At 36.4% G+C, this 20,152-nt stretch overlaps 1 protein-coding gene across 1 annotated transcript in view; it reads left to right on the top strand.

Moving 5' to 3' along the window:
• The first annotated feature begins 384 nt into the window (after positions 1 to 384).
• brinp1 (bone morphogenetic protein/retinoic acid inducible neural-specific 1) overlaps positions 385 to 20,152 on the top strand; it is a 232,577-nt gene continuing 212,809 nt past the window's right edge. Inside the window, exon 1 of the mRNA XM_056256742.1 lies at positions 385 to 664. The gene's annotated coding sequence lies outside the window, so the exon portion shown is untranslated. The remainder of the gene's footprint in view (positions 665 to 20,152) is intronic.

Below are 20,152 nucleotides of genomic sequence, written 5' to 3'. Positions count from 1 at the left end.
TTTGTTCTTTCAGATATTTAAAATGGCTTTATTACTAGTAACAATCACATTCAAAACTGTTCAAATTTATATCAAGAATTCACATCCTGGGAATGATTAAAAGTCAAAACGGCTTGCCACATATGTTCATGCATGCAACATTTAACGCTATTGAAAATAATATCAATCAAATGAAGCTAAAGCAAAACAATACAAATTATTTTACAAATCAAATAATGTTAAAAATAAATAAATAAAGACGCTCTCTCTCTCTCTCTCTTTATCTCTCTCTTTCTCTCTCTCTCTCTCTCTCTCTCTCTCTCTCTCTCTCTCTCTCTCTCTCTCTCTCTCTCTCTCTATCTCTCTCTCTCTCTCTCTCTCAGTCCCTCCCCTTTCTGTCTGCCATCACCCTCCTATCCGATCCAGTAAAGTGATGCTCGGCGCCTCCTCCTCGTTTCTCTGCGCGTTTCTCAGCAGTCAGTCGGACTCTCCGTCTCTCCATCGGATATTTCCCCCTGTTTCTCAGACGCTGTTCTGCGACCCGAACCGCCGGATTTGTCCCTCTTGAGCATGAGAGGAACCGCTGACCCGATCGCACACCATGAGCTTCGGACCCGGAGCCTCAGCCGAACTTTAAAGCAGCGCGGAGCGTCATATTCCCGATTCACGGGAGCAGCAGTTTCAGGTGAGTCTTTAATGAAGCATGTGCAACTCAATAGCGAAAGGGATTTTAAATGCAGCACTTCACTGAGCTCCAGTGCGCGAGTGTGTGTGTGTGTGTGTGTGTGTGTTTCTGCACGGATTGAAACTGGACTGCAGATGCTTCCATTATCCGCGCGCGCGTGATCAGATCTGTTTTCAGTCCACGCATTGCTCATTGTTGCATTACAGAAAGCAAGTTGATGTGTGTGTGTGTGTGTGTGGTTTGATGCTGTCCTTTTGCTGAGTCAAACCATGCTAAGCATAAATGAAGTATGAAAAATGACACCATATGCGTTTGGAGAGGCTGAGTGGATCAGCTGCTCACTGGACGCTTGGAGGACGTCAACACTGTTTTCTCCTTTGTATTTTTCCTGCTGCATCTGCAAAGTCAATAAACATGCACACACTGCAGTGGAGAGCACAGCCAGGTCCCCCTTCGGGCCTGTGTCTCGCTGGCAGTGTGATGCAGAAGGGTATGAAGTGTGCACACTCGCATTAATCTCACGAGCATGTGTGGCCGGTGGAGAGATGCGAATCTGTGTGTTTGAGGGCACCGAGAGGCTCAGAGCTGGAGGTGAACTGGTGTGAATGTGTTTCTGACGCGGAACTGTTGGGGGAGCTCTCGCGCTTTATGCGCTTGATGTCAAATTTGACTTTGAAGCTTTTGGTAATTGAGTGATTATGATGGACACAAAGCGAATGGCGCAGCCGAGAGTCCTAAAGAGTTTTTCCGGGATGCATCCCATTACTGGTGCCGTGAATCAAACCTGGTCGATATGCACTTCTATTATAATATTATGCAAAATTATGATGTCCGTCAATTTTAATGATCGGCCCACACGCCGCAAGCTCTTAGCTGCTCTTTGTGGCCTAATTTGGACTGTGGCAGGGGGTGTTTTTTCTTCTTCTAAAGACCTAATTATATGCAATTGATTTTTTTTTTATAATAATACTGTAGCAAAATGACCAGTTTGCATTATGTGGCAATGCCATTTTTTTCGTTCACTCTCGCACTGAACTTTTTACTTCAGTGAATATATATTCGTGATTAGAAAAACCTATTGGTTATTATATAAGGGGTGAAAAACACGTTGACTACAAGTGATGGGGCATTTTGTCACACTATACGGGGTAACATACTGATTTCAGTCATGCATTCACATCATCTGTCTAACTGGAGGAGGATTTTTTTTAATAGATTTTAATCAACTATTTTATTTTTGAAACAAGATTTAGAACAACATGAGGGTGAGTAAATGAAGAGAGAATTGACATTTTTGGGTTAACTATCTTTTTAAGCTCAAATGTTTAACCAGTTTGCATTATTTAAGCACATTTAACACATTCCCCAATAGTGTTGCATGTTGCAAGTACAGCATCTATCTAATTGAAAGAGGGAAAACATATATATATTTGTTAAATATATATATATTTTTTAACAAAGTTCGACAGATGACAGTTTGAATTATTGTAGCACACATTTCCCAATCGTGGGGCATGTTGTCACACTATGGGGAAATGCAATTTTTTTTTTTTTTTTTTTTTTTACATGACACATGATGATCCCTTTAAACTACAGGTGAAACTCGAAAAATTATAATATCGTGCAAAAGTTCATTTATTTCAGTTATTCAACTTAAAAGGTGAAACTAATATTATATAGACTCATTACATGCAAAGCGAGATATTTCAAGCCTTTATTTGTTATAATTTTTTATGATTATCGCTTACAGCTTATGACAACCTTTTCACAATATTCTAGTTTTGAATTTGGGGTTTTCATAAGCTAAAGCCATAATCATCAAAATTATAACAAATAAAGGCTTGAAATATCTTACTTTGCATGTAATGAGTCTATAATATATTAGTTTCACCTTTTAAGTTGAATTATTGAAATAAATGCACAAACTTTTGCACAATATTCAAATTTTTCGAGCAAATTTTTAGAGTAAAATAACCAGTTTGCATGATCTGAGCAATGCATCTTTGATTCGCCCTCTCTCGCTGTAAATGCACACTAACCCCAGACACGCATTAATGTCTAAACAACATGTTGTCTCACTATGGGGAAACAGACTATTGTCAGTCATACATCTAATTAAAAGAGAGAGAGAGAAAAAAACCATATATATATAAACAAAGTATACCAGATGACAGTTTGCATTATTTTAGCACACATTTCCCAATCATGGGGCATGTTGTCATACTATGGGAAAATGCAAATACAAAAATATATGTATAGATTTTTTGACATGACAGATGATGGGACCTATAAACAACCTGTTTTATGCTAAACAATTATAGTACCAGTATGCATTATCTGAGCAATGCATTTTTTATTCGCCCACTCTCGCATTAAATGCATGCTAACCCAGAAACGCATTGATGTCTAATGAGCTAAAGGCACAAACAAGCCGCACTAGTGACCGTTTCAGAAGCTCAAGGCAAAGAGCTGCGACCCAATGCAAACACTTCACACATCTGACGTTCAGCGCCACACCTGCGCCGGACCGACCGGTACCTGTTCTGATCGTCCTTCACGGAGGCGGATAGAGAGAGAGAAGCAGCCTCTCACACGCTCTCAGAGCTGTGGATGGAGACCATGAGCAGAATATCAACGACGAGAGAGCTTTGGCCGAGGGAATAATGAGCACTGTCTCTTCTGGCAGGAGGAGCGAAGGCTGCAGCTGGGGGTCCTGGCGTCCGGGCCCTCAGGAAGAACACATGCGCTCTACTGAACGCCTGCTTGTTTATTGTGCGGGATCGTAAAGATGATGAGGCTCAGGGTACACTGTAAAAAAAGAAAAACGGTAAATTTACGGTAAATAAACAGCTGGGAGAAATTTACCGTAAAAAAAATGCGATAGCAACATATAAAGTTTTATGGACTCACCTTAAATTTACAGAAAAAAAAAATCATTATCTGATATAGTGTTAATATACTGACCTTTTCAAGTACTAATATCCGTTTTGATATTAGTCCAATCACAGCGGTGATGAGAGTCACATGATCAATCAAAGCTCATCACAAGCAGTTTAACCACATTAAAGTTAATATTAATATATGGAAGCTGCACGGTTTCATTCACACAAACACTGAACACCATAATGGTAACACACATGAAATTTAAAAAATTTACATTATTTTAAGAACATTAAATGTAACATTAAACCCTAATGTACATAACTGATTAGAAAGAAACAGTTATTTCAACAAAAATACAATACATGTGAAGTCTCACGCTTGGAATTGTGGGAATGTCAATGTACGTTTTTTTCACTGTAAATTATACAGACTTGTTATTTTTCACTTCCAAATACTGTAAATTTAGCGGTATTTTACTGTGAAATTGCATTAAATGTGCGATTAGATCCATCACAGTTATTTACCATATATAGTACAGAAACTTTGTTACTTTGTTAACCAATTAACAGTTTTTCACCCTAGCATCTTTTCCCTGTTAAAATCACAATAAATGTTTTAAAAAAAATGTATTACAGCTTTTTACGTCTACACGACACTTTGTGGTTTTCGTTTACAGACGACAACGTTGCCAAAGCGATCCCCAGTCAGGATCTGTAAATATAAATAACTAAAATCGCTGTATTCTGCTGCCAGGCCAGTAGGAGGCGATGCCACTGTAAAGAAATGCCATGTGCCTACATACAGTAGCATTTGCATGACGTCACCGTTTTCAAAAATCAGAGTTTTTGGAGTTTTCACAGAGATAATAACTGTATCGTTTTAATAACTACACTTTGAAACCAGTTTTCAAAAGTTTACGGTTTTAGTATTAAAATGAACGGCCAAAACGTTTTTAGTTGAAAACAGCCCCTCGGATGCATTAGTTTGATTAATATGAATCCCCGCCTTTACAAAACAATGAAAATAAATGTGTGACTCCCAGGAAGTGACATCACTTGAACTGCTGACTATTATTTGCATATATGCGGAAAATAAAATGTAGATGTAAAAGAGGTGATGATAGCTGAGATATTAGCAAATATGGATTAATGTATCACTTTAAGGCTGATTTGAAACAATCTGTATTGTAAAAAGCGCAATATAAATAAATTGACTTCATTTTCCAAATGATTAGGGAGAGCGGGGCAAGTTGTCACACCGTTTACTCCAGTAAGGTGGATTTATCTGTGAAAGTCAGAGTAAATACCTTCACTACAAACACATTTGCACATTTCCATTGTTATTGTGCAGGAAAAAACAAACAAAAAAACACATTCACACACACTGACTCCTATAGTGTGGGCCATGTTGTCACACTGTATGTGATTATTTGGATTCTGTCTTTAAAGATATAATTCACCCAGATGTGAAAATGTATTTACGAGAAGATATTTTGAAGAACATTGGCAATCAAACAGTTTTGCTGGAGATTTGTCTTTGTACACTTTAAAGACAAAACACAAACAAACATGCATATCTCAAAATATCTTAAATCTGGCCCAGATCCGGCCCAGATCCGGTATGTGTGGAATCAACGTGTACCAGATCTGGGCCGACGCTATGTCGAGGTTTGGGATTTATAAAATAAAGTAGGGGAATAAAAGATGACATAATGTTCATTTTTGGGTGAACTACCCCTTTAGGCAGATTGTTTTAAGATAAATGTGAAAAAAATTATCGTGATTTTAACGGTAAAAGACTGTAAAAATGCTACAGTGAAAAACTGTTAATTGGTTAACAGAAAGTTTCCTTACTACGGTAAATAACTGTGATAGATCTAATGGTACATTTAATTAAATTTACAGTTTTTGAAAGTGAAAAAGTAAAATTAGGGTACATTTAATGTAATTTTACTGTAAAATACCGTTAAATTTTTTTGAAAGTGAAAAAGAACAACTCTTTGTATAATTTACAGTGAAAACCCGTAAATTCACATTCCCACAATTCCCTGCGTGACACTTCACATTTGATGTACTTTTGTTGAAATAACAGTTTCTTCATAGTTTTCTTAGTTTTTTTCTTCTAATCAGTTAAGTACATTAGGGGTTTATGTTACATTTAATGGTGTTAAATTAATGTTTATTGCATTTTTAAAATTCCATGTGTGTTACCATTATGGTGTTCAGTGTTTGTGCGAATGACACTGTGCAGCTTCTGTATATTAGTATTAACTTTAGTGTGGAAAAGATGCTTGATGAGCTTTGGGTTGATCATGTGACTCTCATCACTGCTGTGATTGGTGGTTGTCAGTGTATTACAATCGTACAAAACAGATATTAATACTTCAATAGGTCGGCAAATTAACATTATATTCAGATAATGAAATACGGTTTATTACTGTAAATATTAAGTTAAGTCTGTAAAACCAATAACGTTGCTACCGTATTTTATACTAAATATAAGATTGCATGATAATTAGTTGTGAATATGCACTGTAGCTTTGTCCTGGATGTGACGCTAAAGCCTTTTATTGCCAGAGAAATGTCCTGACTCCTGACTCTCTGTCATCGCAGCCTCGGCTCTGCTGTTCTGATTAATTCAAGACTTTAAGCAGATAATACCAGCACTTCTCTCTCTGGGATATGCTAATTGCAGAACACGGTATAAAGTCGATCTCTGGGTTTCAGCAATCTCAGAACACCCTGTGTTAACAGAAATTAGCTAGCTGCTAAAATTAGCCCGCTGATAATAATCCCTCTATGCTAATACACTAGATGAATATCGTCAAATCAACTGATCCAGCTTGCAGAAATCATCTTAGGCTTGTACCATTAATATAGACGCCGGAATCAAACATTTATGGGTCAAATATTACACAGATTCTCCAGTGACGCCACAGAGAGTGGCATTATGAAGACGTTTGGCAGAATTTGTAGAAAGAAAGAGAGAAAGAACAAAAGAACGAAAGATAGAAAGAAAGAAAGAAAGAAAGATAGAAAGAAAGATAGAAAGAAAGAAAGAAATGATAATAAAAAAAATGAAGTTAGATTTTAATTATATTGAACTTTTTATTATTTGTAAATAAATAAATAAATAAAAATAAATATTGATAATAATAATATAAATAAATAGAATCTATTACATTTAAATCATATTGAACTTTTCATTATTTGTAAATAAGTGAATAAATAATAACAATAATAATAATAATAACAAATAATATAAAAATGAACTTTTTATTCTTTGTAAATAAAAAAATGCATATTGATAATAATAATTATAATAATAAATAGACATAAAATATATATTGCTAGACTTTAATCATATTGAATATGTTTTATTATATATATATATATATATATACAAATATGTATATTATCATTATTATTATAAATAAAAAGATATTGTTAGATTTTAATCATATTAAAAAAAAATATTATTTAAATAAATAAACATATAAAGGAATATTTAAAAAAAAAATGTTTTGCATTAGTATCTATAGTTTAAATATATATGTACAGCTCTGAACAGTAATGACATTACCCTTAAACATGATTAGTGCAGTTACATTTATTAATTTAATACTTACCTTTGTTTATATAATTCACTTAATTTGACAGTGCGATTTAAGGCGAATATACATATTTTTTAAAGGTTAAAGGCTTCTAAGATAGGACACGATTATTATTTTATTACAGTTAATTTTGCATTCATATTTTAGTTATGTTTGCTTTTGCAATTCCAATCCATTTTTTATTTTATTTCAGCCAACAAGAGATGTTTACATTTAGTTTATGTTTACATTTTATAATCTCCCTCATCATTTCATCAGTGCATTAGATATAAAGGGCTCCTGTGACACTTTGAAGAATAACTTTATCTGAAATATATAATATCATATTTCTGCGGCCTCTGAGGATTGTAACTGGATTGTTCTGGGCTTAGGGAGTTTTTGATTAGGCTATTAAGAATATTAGCTGTTATGAAAGTGACTGCAGAGCTTCTGTTTCATATCATTTAATAATGTTTCTGAAATAAGTCTATCAGCAAAGCTGGAGGAAATATGTGCTCCATTCTTTGAAGAGATGATCTGATTTGAGCAATTATGAGTCAAACGACACGATCAAATAAAAAGGCCAGCGTTATGAAATGGAAGCGAATATAAAAATGCCTCAGGATTGATAATATTGTGCCGTTTCAGATCATATAATATGCAGGAGGTTTTCTCTGATGGTCAGTTATCTGGTAGAAGTCAAAAAGATAAATAAAAAATACAAAATTACACAATAAAGTTTCTTACATGTGACATTTATGTTCAAAAGTTTGAGGTCAGTAAGACTAAAAAATAATTATAATAATACTATAATTCAGCAAGGACACATTCAATTGTTCAAAAACATTTATAATGTTACAAGAGATTTCTATTTTGAACTTTCTATTCATCAAATAATCCTGGATTTAAATTTTTTTTTAAATATGAGTGTTTTCAACATGCAAATCCTCATATTAGAGTGATTTCTGAAGGATCATGTGACACTGAAGACTGGAGTAATGATGCTGGAAATTCAGCTTTGATCACATGAAATAAAATATATTTTAAAATATATTCACATAGATAACAGCTGATTTAAATTGTAATAATATTTCTCTATTTTTACTGTATTTTTGATCAAATAAATGCATGCAGTCTTGTGAGCAAAAGAGACAATACCGCAACTACAACATGTTGATTACACTTTACTTAAAGCCTTTATACTGTATGTTGCATTACAATCAAAAAGCATTATAATATTTGCAGAATCCTTGTTACATCTGAAATTGTCATTATACTTTCTAAAGGTGTAGCAATGAATAGATATTACAATGCATTATAATTACAATTATTCATGATATCATACAAGGTGCATTACAAGGCATAATGCATTAAAAATTAATACGTATTATATATAAACGCTCTGTTACAAACAATTTGATAATGTTTTGTCTATAAATGACGGTTATATATGGATAATATTCAGATTTTTCTTTTTTTTTTATGTGTGAATGTTAAAACTCATAACATTACGAGTGAACCTCAAGGAAAATATGTAAAAAAATAAATAAATTCCATGTCAAGACCCCTTTAAATGTTGATTTCATGGTTGCTGGATGTGAAGCGTGTGGCCCTTGGAAAGGTGGGCGCCCGGGTGCCCGACGACTGCTTTAGCTTGATCTTCATTATTGATAAATTATTAAAAGCCATGGTCATTTGCTGCGGTTAACCTCAATAATTCATAGAGTTATGTAATGAAAGGTCTGAATGAAAGGCTGCTAGGAAACACTGGTGAACGCTTCATATGAAGCCCGACGCCAGCCTCACCGCTGGGGTTATTAATAAACAATGGAAACCTGTAGTGGAGAAGAGGTGGATGTGTTTCTCCAGCTGGCTCGACTTACCCTCGGTGTTTACAGAGAGCTGATGATGAACACACAGGAGAACTGAGTCTATGATACTGTAGATTCTCTGATGGATCGGTTGAGGCTTTTGCGACACATTGAAAAGACAAACTAGTCCCTCCTCTTTAAGTCTCAGTTACACTAATATACAGACAGTAGCCCTTGTGTTATGTTGCGGGTCAATTTGACCCGTTTCGATTTTCAAGTTGTTGGAAATACTGGTTAACCTTTGTTTTTTTTTCTTGATATTTTGTGACTTTTTCTCATTTATCATGATGAACATGCATGCAAAGTTTCAACATGCTGATGTGTTTTGACATATACAAACAAAATTACTGTTACGTTCGGGATGTTCGCGGGTCAATTTGACCCTCATAGGCAGCCATTCAAAAGCAACTGTACAGACACAAAATAAAAACATTTATTTTCTGTATGTCAGGGCACTTCAACTCCAGTTCTAACGTGCAAGTGCATCTAAAAGTGCTCTAACCCTAACCAAACACACTTGAAAAAGCTAAAATTACAGTGTTCAGAATTATTTGCAAATTACAGATGAAAATCTTTGTCATTCAATATTCAAAATATCTAAAATACCTAGCTTTTAACCAAAACTTTTATGTAGGATTTTCAAAGGCAGATTCACAGAGCCAATAAATAAAAAAAAAAAAAATTATTTGATGTATGATTTTGTTATGTTTGGTTTCTCACTTCCCAGTGAGTGAATAATGAAACTAGGACAATAGGTCTTAGGAAAACTAGGGAAAGTTAACTTAGGAAAATGAAAAATTTTCATTATACAGCAAATGTTTTTTGTTCAGTTACGATGTTCAAAGCATAAAATGTAAAAAAGGACAAAAAAAATATATGCAAAAAAAATCAGTATACTGTTTATTTTCCAATTTTGTCAAAACAAAACTGTTTTAAAAAATGTTTTAAAAACATTTTCATAAATCATATTTTCAGATATAATGTTTTTGTAATGTTTGACAAATGTTGATATTAAAGGGGTCATGAAATGGCTTTTTAAATTGTTTTATATTGTTGTCTGAGGTCAACTTATGACGTTCGCTTGGTTTTTACACTCAAAAACATCCAAATGAATAAGTAATAGGCTATTTTCTACCCTAGTTTTGAGCCTAGCTCACAAACGCTCGGTTTTTATGGGCGTCTCGCATTGAAGACTTGGAAGTAAACGCCCACTGCTGTGAGTGGATAACAGTTTTGCATATTATAATGAGCTTCGTGTAATGCGCGAATCGGTGGGCGGGGCTAAACCGGCCGTGTTGAAGTAGGCGTTGATCTTCTTCTGCGGGGGTGGTGTTTTATCCTCTTTGTCGTCATAGTTCCCCACTTTGAAAAACGAGTCTTTGCTGAGCCTGGTGTCAATAAAAGCTTTTATTGGAGTAACAAGGACGTTTTCAGTTCTGAAACTTACAGGATATTCTTATAATTTGATGACCTCTTAGATGTCAAAAGCTCAAGGAAAATTTGATTTCTCAGTTCATCACCCCTTTAAAAGTTTACAGTTTGTATCTAAATCTTTGTTGTTTTTCATAGTGTGATTTTTGAGGAATTGTATTGAATCCAATCTGGGTCAATTTGACCCGGTCCATAAGGGGAGTACACAGAAATCGAACAGAACACAAGGGATACGGAGGCACCCAGGGCCGGATTATCCAATGGGCATTATGGGGCCAAACCAGTGGAAGAAAAAAAATCTTTCTTTTTTCACATTTCCAATAACAGAGCGTATATTTGCACTAAGTGCCTGTCAAACACACCTGCCAGTAAATATCTACAGTGGCACAGGTCGTCGTGTGTGAGGTGCTTGATAGCAGCGTTCGACCCGAGTTCGAATCCGCCTTTTGCTGAACTCGCTCTTCTCCCTTTCCCCAACACATATAAGATGTAAAATGTATAGCCTAACATAAAGGTCTCTAGCGTTATATTTTGCCAAAGAACTCAAATCGAATCCGTGATATGGCTTTGTGCCTTTATAAAACAGCAAGACTTTAATTAAAGGGATAGTTCACCCCAAAATGTAAACTCTGTCAGTAATTACTCTCCCTCATGTTGTTCAACCCCGTAAGACTTTCGTTCATCTTCAAAACACAAATTAAGATATTTCTGATTAAATCTGAGAGCTGGATCACTCCTCCATAGGCTTCTACGGGATTGAAACTTGCCGGCCCAGAAAAGTTATTAAAGACATCGTTAAAATAGTCAGAGTGACTACAGTGACTCAACCTTAAAGGGGTCATATAATGCCATTTTTGTACAAGCTAATATGATTCTTTAGAGTCTAAATTAAAAGTTTGTAATATACTTTAATTACAAATTCTCATTGGTATTGTAAGAAAACACTTATTTTACCTGGTCAAAAACAGCTCTGTTTTCAGCACGCCGTTTCAGTGCATATGACTTTAAATGATAATGAACTTTGCTCACCCCGCCTCTCTGTTCTGCGCGTACACCGTTTGTAACACAATAACACAATAACCATAACGCGTTGTTCAGTATAAACGTGGGATTATGAATTATATTGAGAACATCATACACAGAAAACATGCCGTAATGTACCCTAAGTGTAAACCTTAGACGCATTCATTGTGAAGCGTGCAGCTAGCGATTTGCAAAGATTAATATAAATATTAATATAAAGGTTAATAAAACGTTACACTCACTTCAGTTGTTCTAGAGGTTCAGCAGAAACACGAATATCTGGTCCCGATCCTTTATTCATGAGCAGCTTCTTAGCAATTCCAGCTTTATACTGATCCTCGTTTATAAAGCAGTCTGGTGTGTGAAATGATTCGCGCAAACATGAACGCATTGACGTTGCTCGTGGGGAATATTCCCTTCGAAAACAAACTCAGCCACTGCGTCTTCAGCGGTTCGGATTTAGGAACATTAAAATGACTGTGTTCGTTATTACACCCAAGAACAGAACACCACAATCGCTTAGAGCCATTCTGCTCATAGACAGCTCCAGCATATCAACAATGAGCGCGCCGGTCCGGTCCGCGCCGCGCAGACTATGATTGACAGCTCTCTCACGAGGGCGGGTCTGTGTTGAAACGCTCCTGTCAATCAACACTCGTGGGAGGGGCGTCCGAGCTTGTGACGTCACACGGTCGAACGCCTTGATTTGAGACTGGGGAAAACATATAAGGAGATTAAAACAAAAACACTGGATGGATTTTTATCATTTTATGATGGTTGTGTACAGGCACTGCCAACACACATTTCAGTACAATCAACTTGTAAAAGTGCACGTACCATTATATGACCCCTTTAAGATTATCAAGCGACGAGAATACTTTTTGTGCGCAAAAAACAAACAAAAAATTACGACTTTATTCAACTCTTCATGTCCTTCTCTGTGGGCCTCGAGTGAGTTCACGTAGTGTAACAGCGCAGCGCTTCTGGGTCACACACACACACACACACACACACATGACCAGCGTCGGCCAATAGTGAGCCCAAATTTTATTTTTTGGGTGAACTATCCCTTTAAGTAGCCTATATATAATACATGCATTCTGTGTGTGCTGCGAGATTTAAAGAGAAGTGCGCACTTTGCTCACGCGACCATCATGAGGATCTGGTGTTTTCTCAAGGGTTCATTTCTTGCAAGTGAAGAAATTAGGACAAAAGTATTGAATACATTTATAGGCTATATGGATTTTACGTCATAGGAATAATTATATAAATCATTATTATAATAATTGTTTGGCATCCTAAAACACCAGTGATGCTGTAGACTGAGATATCATAACTAAAAAAGATGTTTGAACCCTCTTTAATGTCCAGGTACAAGTCAATGCTTTTTCTTTGTTCGATGTTCATAGTTCATGGGCTGAAGCTCTTAATTTTGAGCTCTCAAAGTGCACCAGATTGATGAATTTAACCTTAAAATGTACACAATGTTCTTGCGGGGAGCATGACCCCGAACGCCCCTGGAGGACATGGGTCCACCCAACATAGTTTTACAAAATCCTATGGGAAAGAACGATCATTTATGAAGCATAGTACAACAGATTCAGATACTTTTATTTAATGCCATGTCAGCATTCAAAATTACAAAAATACAAAGATCATATAAAGGCCTCGAAACCTGATGTGCATCGTCTGAATCAATCTCATCTAAATGCTGCCGACTACAAAAGCAGGGATTTAACAGTTCAACGGCATGCAATTTATGCTATATTATTACTATTGGCTCTATTGATCTGTTGTTATCGATCGATCCAGTCCTAGATGCAAAATGATCAATGCACTACGGCTCCAATCATGTTAAATAGTTGATATATTGACAGATTTTTAGTACACTTCACAAAAATGTATTTATAAAATGTATTTATTTATGTACTAAGTTATTACAGGTGAGACTCGAAAAATTTGAATATCATGCAAAAGTTCATTTAACTTAAAAGGTGAAACTAATATATTATGACTCATTACATGCAAAGTGAGATATTTCAAGCCTTTATTTGTTATAATTGTGATGATTATGGCTTACTGCTTATGAAAACCCCAAATTCAAAATTTGAATATTGTGAAAAGGTTTTCATAAGCTGTAAGCAAATGAAATTATAACAAATAACGACTTGAAATATCTCACTTTGCATGTAATGAGTCTATATAATATATAGTTTCACCTTTTAAGTTGAATTACTGAAATAAATGAACTTTTGCACGATATTCTAATTTTTTGAGTTTCACCTGTACAATAAAAACAAATACAAAAACAGCAAGTCATATTATACAATATTTTTTTAAATTAACTTATGATAAAAAAATCCAAAACCGTTTCAGGCCTAATCTTATTAAATATGTCCTTAGGTGAAGTAATAGAGCATTCTGCTTGTATTAAGTCCAGGACAATCCAATAAAATATGTTTGAATCTTACAAAACATGCATAAAGTTGGGTCTTCGCATAGTACAACAAGGCTCATTTTAAGTCAATGCCAAATTAAAATGTCCTTGGACAAACTACATCACATTGTAATCCGGACCAACACTCGTGGGTTTAACACGATGGCGCTTTGATAACTAACAATCTCTACATCTAAATGTTAATGGTTTCCTCTGAACTCTATTATTTCCCAGTTGGAAACGGTGTAATGTACGAGGAAGAACAGACGTGACTCAGCATAATAAAGCATCAAGTATCCTCTCCACCAAAACTCCCAGATCTTATTCTCCTCTCGCTACACTTACCCCGAGACTGACTGCACCTTCCACCCGGATTTACATTTCGCTTTAAAGCCAGCAAGACTTATAATTGAGTCTTAAGAATAGCTGTTCCCAGATCAGAGGTCACGGAGAGGCGAACCGCTATCGGAAAACCACTCAAGAAAAGAGAACAGATAAAAGCAATAAAGAGCTCATTGTCGTTTTTTTTGGCCGGCGGTCGCTTTCCCTGTTTTCTCCAATTTCTTTAAAGAGAGATGCTTTAGAGATACTCACCCAAAGACTGAACAACGGCAGGCAATCTCTGTGCGTAATGGATTAGCTCACCTAAAAATGAAAATGAAAACATTTACTTTCCTCAGTGAAACGCAAAAGGAGATATTCAGAGTGTCTGTGCTTCTGCTATCCACATAAGAAGAGTGGAGGGGGATTTATCCGGTCAAAATGTATCACAAAAATCCACGTATAAATTTTACAACCAAGACTCATTGGAAAAAAATGTGACATTTTTTGCAAATCTCTCAAAATGTACCTTATTTTCATGCACAATACTATGTAATGAGCTCCAAATTAGGTTATGTTTAGTGTAGGTGCTACGCTATTTTTAAACGCAAGCGATCACTGTCAAGCTCCAAAGATCATCTAAAGATATCGCAAAAATCCACGTATGAAGATATCGAAAGTGGGAGATCATTGGAAATTCATTCGGACTCATTGGAAAAACGTGACTCTGCTGACATTTTTGTAAAACTCCTTTATATAAGATTTATTTTCATGCTCAGTGCGTGTGCACCAGGTTTTCAGTGAACGCCAGGGCTCTCAAGTGTCACGCATTGAGCGTGACAGTCACTCATTTCGGTCTTTTGTCACGCTCTCCCGCCACACATTGTTTTTCTCACGCTGAAAAACTATTTGAAATACATTTAATATGCCGCAGCGCCCAAAACTCTGGCCGCGCCGCTCTCACTGTGGAACCGGCATGAATCAAGCGTGTTTCCTCTGGTGTTGTTCGTCGAGCTACACAATAGCCAATCAGAAAATAGCACTATTGTATCTGGGTAAGATTTAACGCAACAACCAATGACAAAAATGTATCCAACCCCCCGTCGGCTGGGTGTCACTCTTACCTGTCTTCAAAACTTGAGAGCCCTGGAATGCGCCCGTCTCATCAGCATCCATCAACACCATGGAGTATTTGGAGGTATGCTGTCCTGGCTAATGTACCGATAGATTGCAATTGCTAACGTCATTTATACTCTAAATGAGCTTACTTGATTTTCCGCTATCAGTCTTCGTTACTGCACGAACTTCCGCGAACTTCAGGCGTGTGCATGTGATTGTAACGTGCGCGAGGGGGGGGCGTGTGCCCGATCTGTGATTGACAGTCAGATCTCACACCCCCCTGCGCTGATTGGACCCGATGAACCGGGAGCTGTGGATTTTTACAAAACAAATAACACGCTCCAGGTGGAGTTAGAAGCTCGGGTTTTTTTCTAAAACCACTTTATTTATGTTGTTCTGTCAGATTATAGTGTCGATTTCACTGAATATGATCAAAAAAATGTTGCCGACGGCAGCTTTAAGTGTATTTACGTTTTTGTGAGATGACCCAAATATCATATATATACAGAGTTCCCACACCTTGGTTAACTTTAAATTCAAGGACTTTCCAGGTCCAATACCGTCAACTTCAAGGCCTTAATGTGGGGACAAGAGCAAGGTTACATCGTTCCAGCCTATTTTTTTTCACGGTGTGTCTGTGAAATGTTGACGTTAGTGATGCACCGATGTGAAAATTGTGGCCGATACCGATAACCGATATTAATATTGTTGTTATGGCCGATACCGATATTTACCGATGTCGATATCTCTGTATAGAAAACACAAAGCGAGGATAAGGGCTGCAAGATATTGGTAAAAAATGACATTGCGATATTTTATTTTTCTGCGATATATATTGCTATATTAAAACCTATTTCACCAGATGACTTGAATAGCTCTATTTGGAAAGAATGAATCATTCTAGAATGACTGGGGTGGTTTTGTCATGGAGTAAATCCGCATATAAACTAATATTAATAGAATGTTAACTAATGTAGTTAACTAGACTTTAATAAATGGAACCTTATTGTAAAGTGTTTCCGATTTATGTCTCTTGAGTTCAGTGTTGGACAGATCAGTTGTTTTAACCATTCATTAAAGTGAATCGGTTCAAAGGAGTCATTAGTTCGCGAATCGGACGTGTCATTAACGGACTATCCAGGCAGTTTAGGACATCGCACAAGATTTGTCTCAACACAGAAAACATTTCATCACTATAGATTTTTTTTTGTTTATTGAAAGTGTGGTTTGTCATCTGAATGTGTGGAAAGCTTTTCAGAGAAGATAAGGCAACGTTATTTTAGCACAATTCACAACCAGTGGTAGTTAAGAAAAAAAAACTTTGGTCTTCCGACCATGGCCGTAGCCAGCTATGAGGTCACCGAGGTCCGGACCTCGGTCATTTTTTTACATTCAAAAATAACATGTCAAGCTCTCTGAATGATTAATTAGCCGTTTAAACCGCCTCATATGAGTGGTTGCAATTCATGTTGCTGCGAGAAGCTAGCGCAAGTGAACGGGGCTTGAGAGCGCGCGTGAGTGAGAGCGCGGGTGCCAGATCAAGTGTTGCCAGATCCACCTAATGGAAAGGTGGCAGTAGCTAGTCTTCTGGACCTGTTTTTCTGATTTAATGTGACACGTTAGGAAGTTATTCAAGTGGAAAGTTGCATGTTAGGGTTAGTGATATATTATCCTTATTTCCAAAACACAAGCTTCGAACTTATTTCGGATTTGTCAGTGAAAGTGTTAACGGCCGTAAGAACTAACGATATCTATGGATTTTTAAGGTAATCAGCTAACCTACTAAGTTCACTTTGTTATTGGTGTTTTATGCTATTTAAATATCTAAACGTTAGTGTGAAGAAGAAAAATTAAAAAACTTTTAAATATCAATCTGCACATGCGAGGGACATTGGTTATGCTCATTTTTGCTTGCTCCTTTTAAGTTATCTTGAGTTAAACTGCAAAAAATTTCATGAAGCACATACAAAAGACCTGAATCGGAAGCGATGTGATCTGTTTTCCGGCTTGGTCACGTGACGCTCGGCATAAAGCTACCACATTCGGTAAGACAAACGCAATGATCATCGTGATTATCTGTAAGAAATAACACTATCAAAAACAATAGCATAATAGATCTGTATGTTACAGAATGAAATTTGCCAAATAACTTACTGGCCAGCAGGAAGACGGCTCATGCTGTTTAGTTAACCTTTCACAAAGTCATCATAAAAACATTAATTAAAGCAGTGTTTCTCAACTAGCAATCTATTCAGTCAGCATATTTGTGTTTGATCTGTGTGAATTACAGAAATATAAGACTTGTTAGACCTACTATTTTTCTATATTTCTTTGCACAAAACTCTCCAGAAAGTGCCATTTAATGGTTTATTTTTCAAAAAATATTTACGGGGGGGCATACCCCCGGACCCCCCTAGTGAGAGCAATAACATAATAAATACCAATTTAACCCCTGTATGTGTCAAATTCCTTTGAGAAAAAAAGGGTCGCAGCTTGAAATGTAGGTCCAATGGCCTCACCATTATTATAGCACAATTCTTTACACCTCACCCCGGACCTCTCTAATTTTCAAACCCTGGTTACGGCCTTGCTTCCGACCTTTTACCATCGTGTATTCTCAAAGATATTCAGTCAACTCAATTCTTTAATATGCGCGAGGGAGAGAGACAGAGAGAGCAAGACAGTTTGAAGACGGTGAGAGTGCGCGCGCGCGCGACCGGGGCTTTCACTCTCTCTGCTCGTTCTCTCAGTTAAACAAGCGCAACAGTCACTCATCTACATCACTCATCTACATCACTCACCGGTCAAATAAGGCTTTGGCGGGACAAAAAGAGCCTTAGTAAGGCTGACAGAAAACAGCGCGTAAGTTCCAGTCTTCTTGCGCTTGATGTTTAAACCATGGTTTAAACTGACAGGACTTGTGCTAGTACATGTGCTCGTGCAAAAACAAACATCCCCGCCCCCACACTCACTACACGCACGTCAAATACACAGGAATGATTATCGGCCTGTTCACATCGGCCCTATTTTGACATCGGAACCATACCGATGTGTAAAAAATTGACTATATCGGCCGATATTATATCGTGCACCACTAGTTGACGTACCATCGTAATAGTTTTGTGCACATGTGAACGTCACGGCAACGCACAACACACAAAGTACCTCGCGTGGGAAACACTTAACGTAACGCGTAAATGCGTGTAACTAACGTAAATCAAGCAAGCTAGAATGCATAGGCCACGAGGTGTTGGCGAAATAACACATTAGCGGACCGGAGGGAATAATATGGAATTTGTTTTCCAGAAAACTTCTTGCACAAAATATATTCAAGCACTTTCTAGGGCCTGCATCTATGCATGTTTATTTTGAAAATCGTTCCAGGGTCTTGAATTTTTTTTTTTTTCAAACTTTCAAGGATTTCAAGGACCCGTGGGAACCCTAAGTGTCAGCAAATCCTTACATCCAAAGAAAAGGAAAATCATAACTTCATCATGTTTGAGTCCAGGCAGAAATAAAGTCATTTTCTCACCACACCACGAGTAGTTCAGGTTAGAGGCGAGTGTTTCCAATATCCCGAAAGTTCAATAGAAACCCAGGAGTAAGAAGTCCAACATAAAACGTTTCAAACCATAACCAAAGGTGTAGAATAAGACAAAACATAGTCCAGATGAAGTTGAATGAAGCCAAAAGAAAACCCTCTGAACAAATAGGCAAACACAAATCAAAATATGCAATTGACACAGATAATAACCATAGAATTACTAACTTACATTGAGCTGTAGAACCAAAACGATTCCTCATAATAGGGTTTTTTGCATCCGGCTCAGTTGAGCAAACACTCGAAGCCACGACCGTGTGCCAGATACTGTTGCTGTGTGTTGCAAATGTGTTTTTATCTGACGGTTGCGTTTGCTAACACTATTGGTTAGGTTTAGTGTATGTGCTTTCAAACGCAATAAAGCATTAGTCTTGACTACATGATGCATTAGGATATTTAATGTCTGAACTACCTCGATACACACAACAAACAACATCATGAAACATTTCCAGACTCACGTTCATCTGATGAAACAGAACTTGCTTTTAGCGACACTCACTGAACATTAAACACTGAACGTGCGAGACGCAACATAATTTCATACAGCGGAAAGGGGAACAAATGTTTCATACCGTTTCAAGGCAAAATAACGTTAATATAAATAATAATATTAATGAATCTTCAACAATTTCAAGATATCTCTTCTGGTCTGGCATGTTTTAGTCCAGACTAAAATGTGAAAATGTATAAATGTAGACACATTTTTTTTTTTTTTTTTTGTGGGGGTTTACATGAATACTTTCAAATGGCTGTTTAAAAACATGTACACATGTATACTTCAAGTGTGTTAATGATTAGTTAACTTGAAGTGTGCTATTTTGGATTTTTTTTTTTTTGTACTAAGTATATTTTAATTATAATTAAATTATACCAAAGAATAACTTTAAGTGTATTTAGTGTACTTTTTGATGCTAAATTGAGACAATTTCAAGTTGTACACTTTAAGTACATGCCTATTTTCATGCTTGATTAGTGATATTAAAGCGTACTTTGTTGTATTACAAGTACATTACAAATTAATTAAGAGTGTCTTCCGAACAAACAAGAAATATTCCATAAATATATTAATTTTGAGTTTCTTCCCCAAAGCTTTCAATGCATTTATCATATGTTTTATTACTTTCTGAAAGTAGCAATTAAGTGAATTGCAAGCATGAAGAAATACACTTAAAAAATTCCATAATTTAACAAAGTATACTACAACTTCACT

The sequence above is a fragment of the Rhinichthys klamathensis genome, unplaced genomic scaffold, assembly GCF_029890125.1.
Source record: "Rhinichthys klamathensis goyatoka isolate OS25496 unplaced genomic scaffold, OSU_Roscu_1.1 h1tg000132l_1, whole genome shotgun sequence".
NCBI classification, from domain to species: Eukaryota; Metazoa; Chordata; class Actinopteri; order Cypriniformes; family Leuciscidae; genus Rhinichthys; species Rhinichthys klamathensis.
The sequence above is the reverse complement of the archived record's forward strand: the minus strand, read 5'-3'. Positions and strand labels throughout refer to the sequence as shown.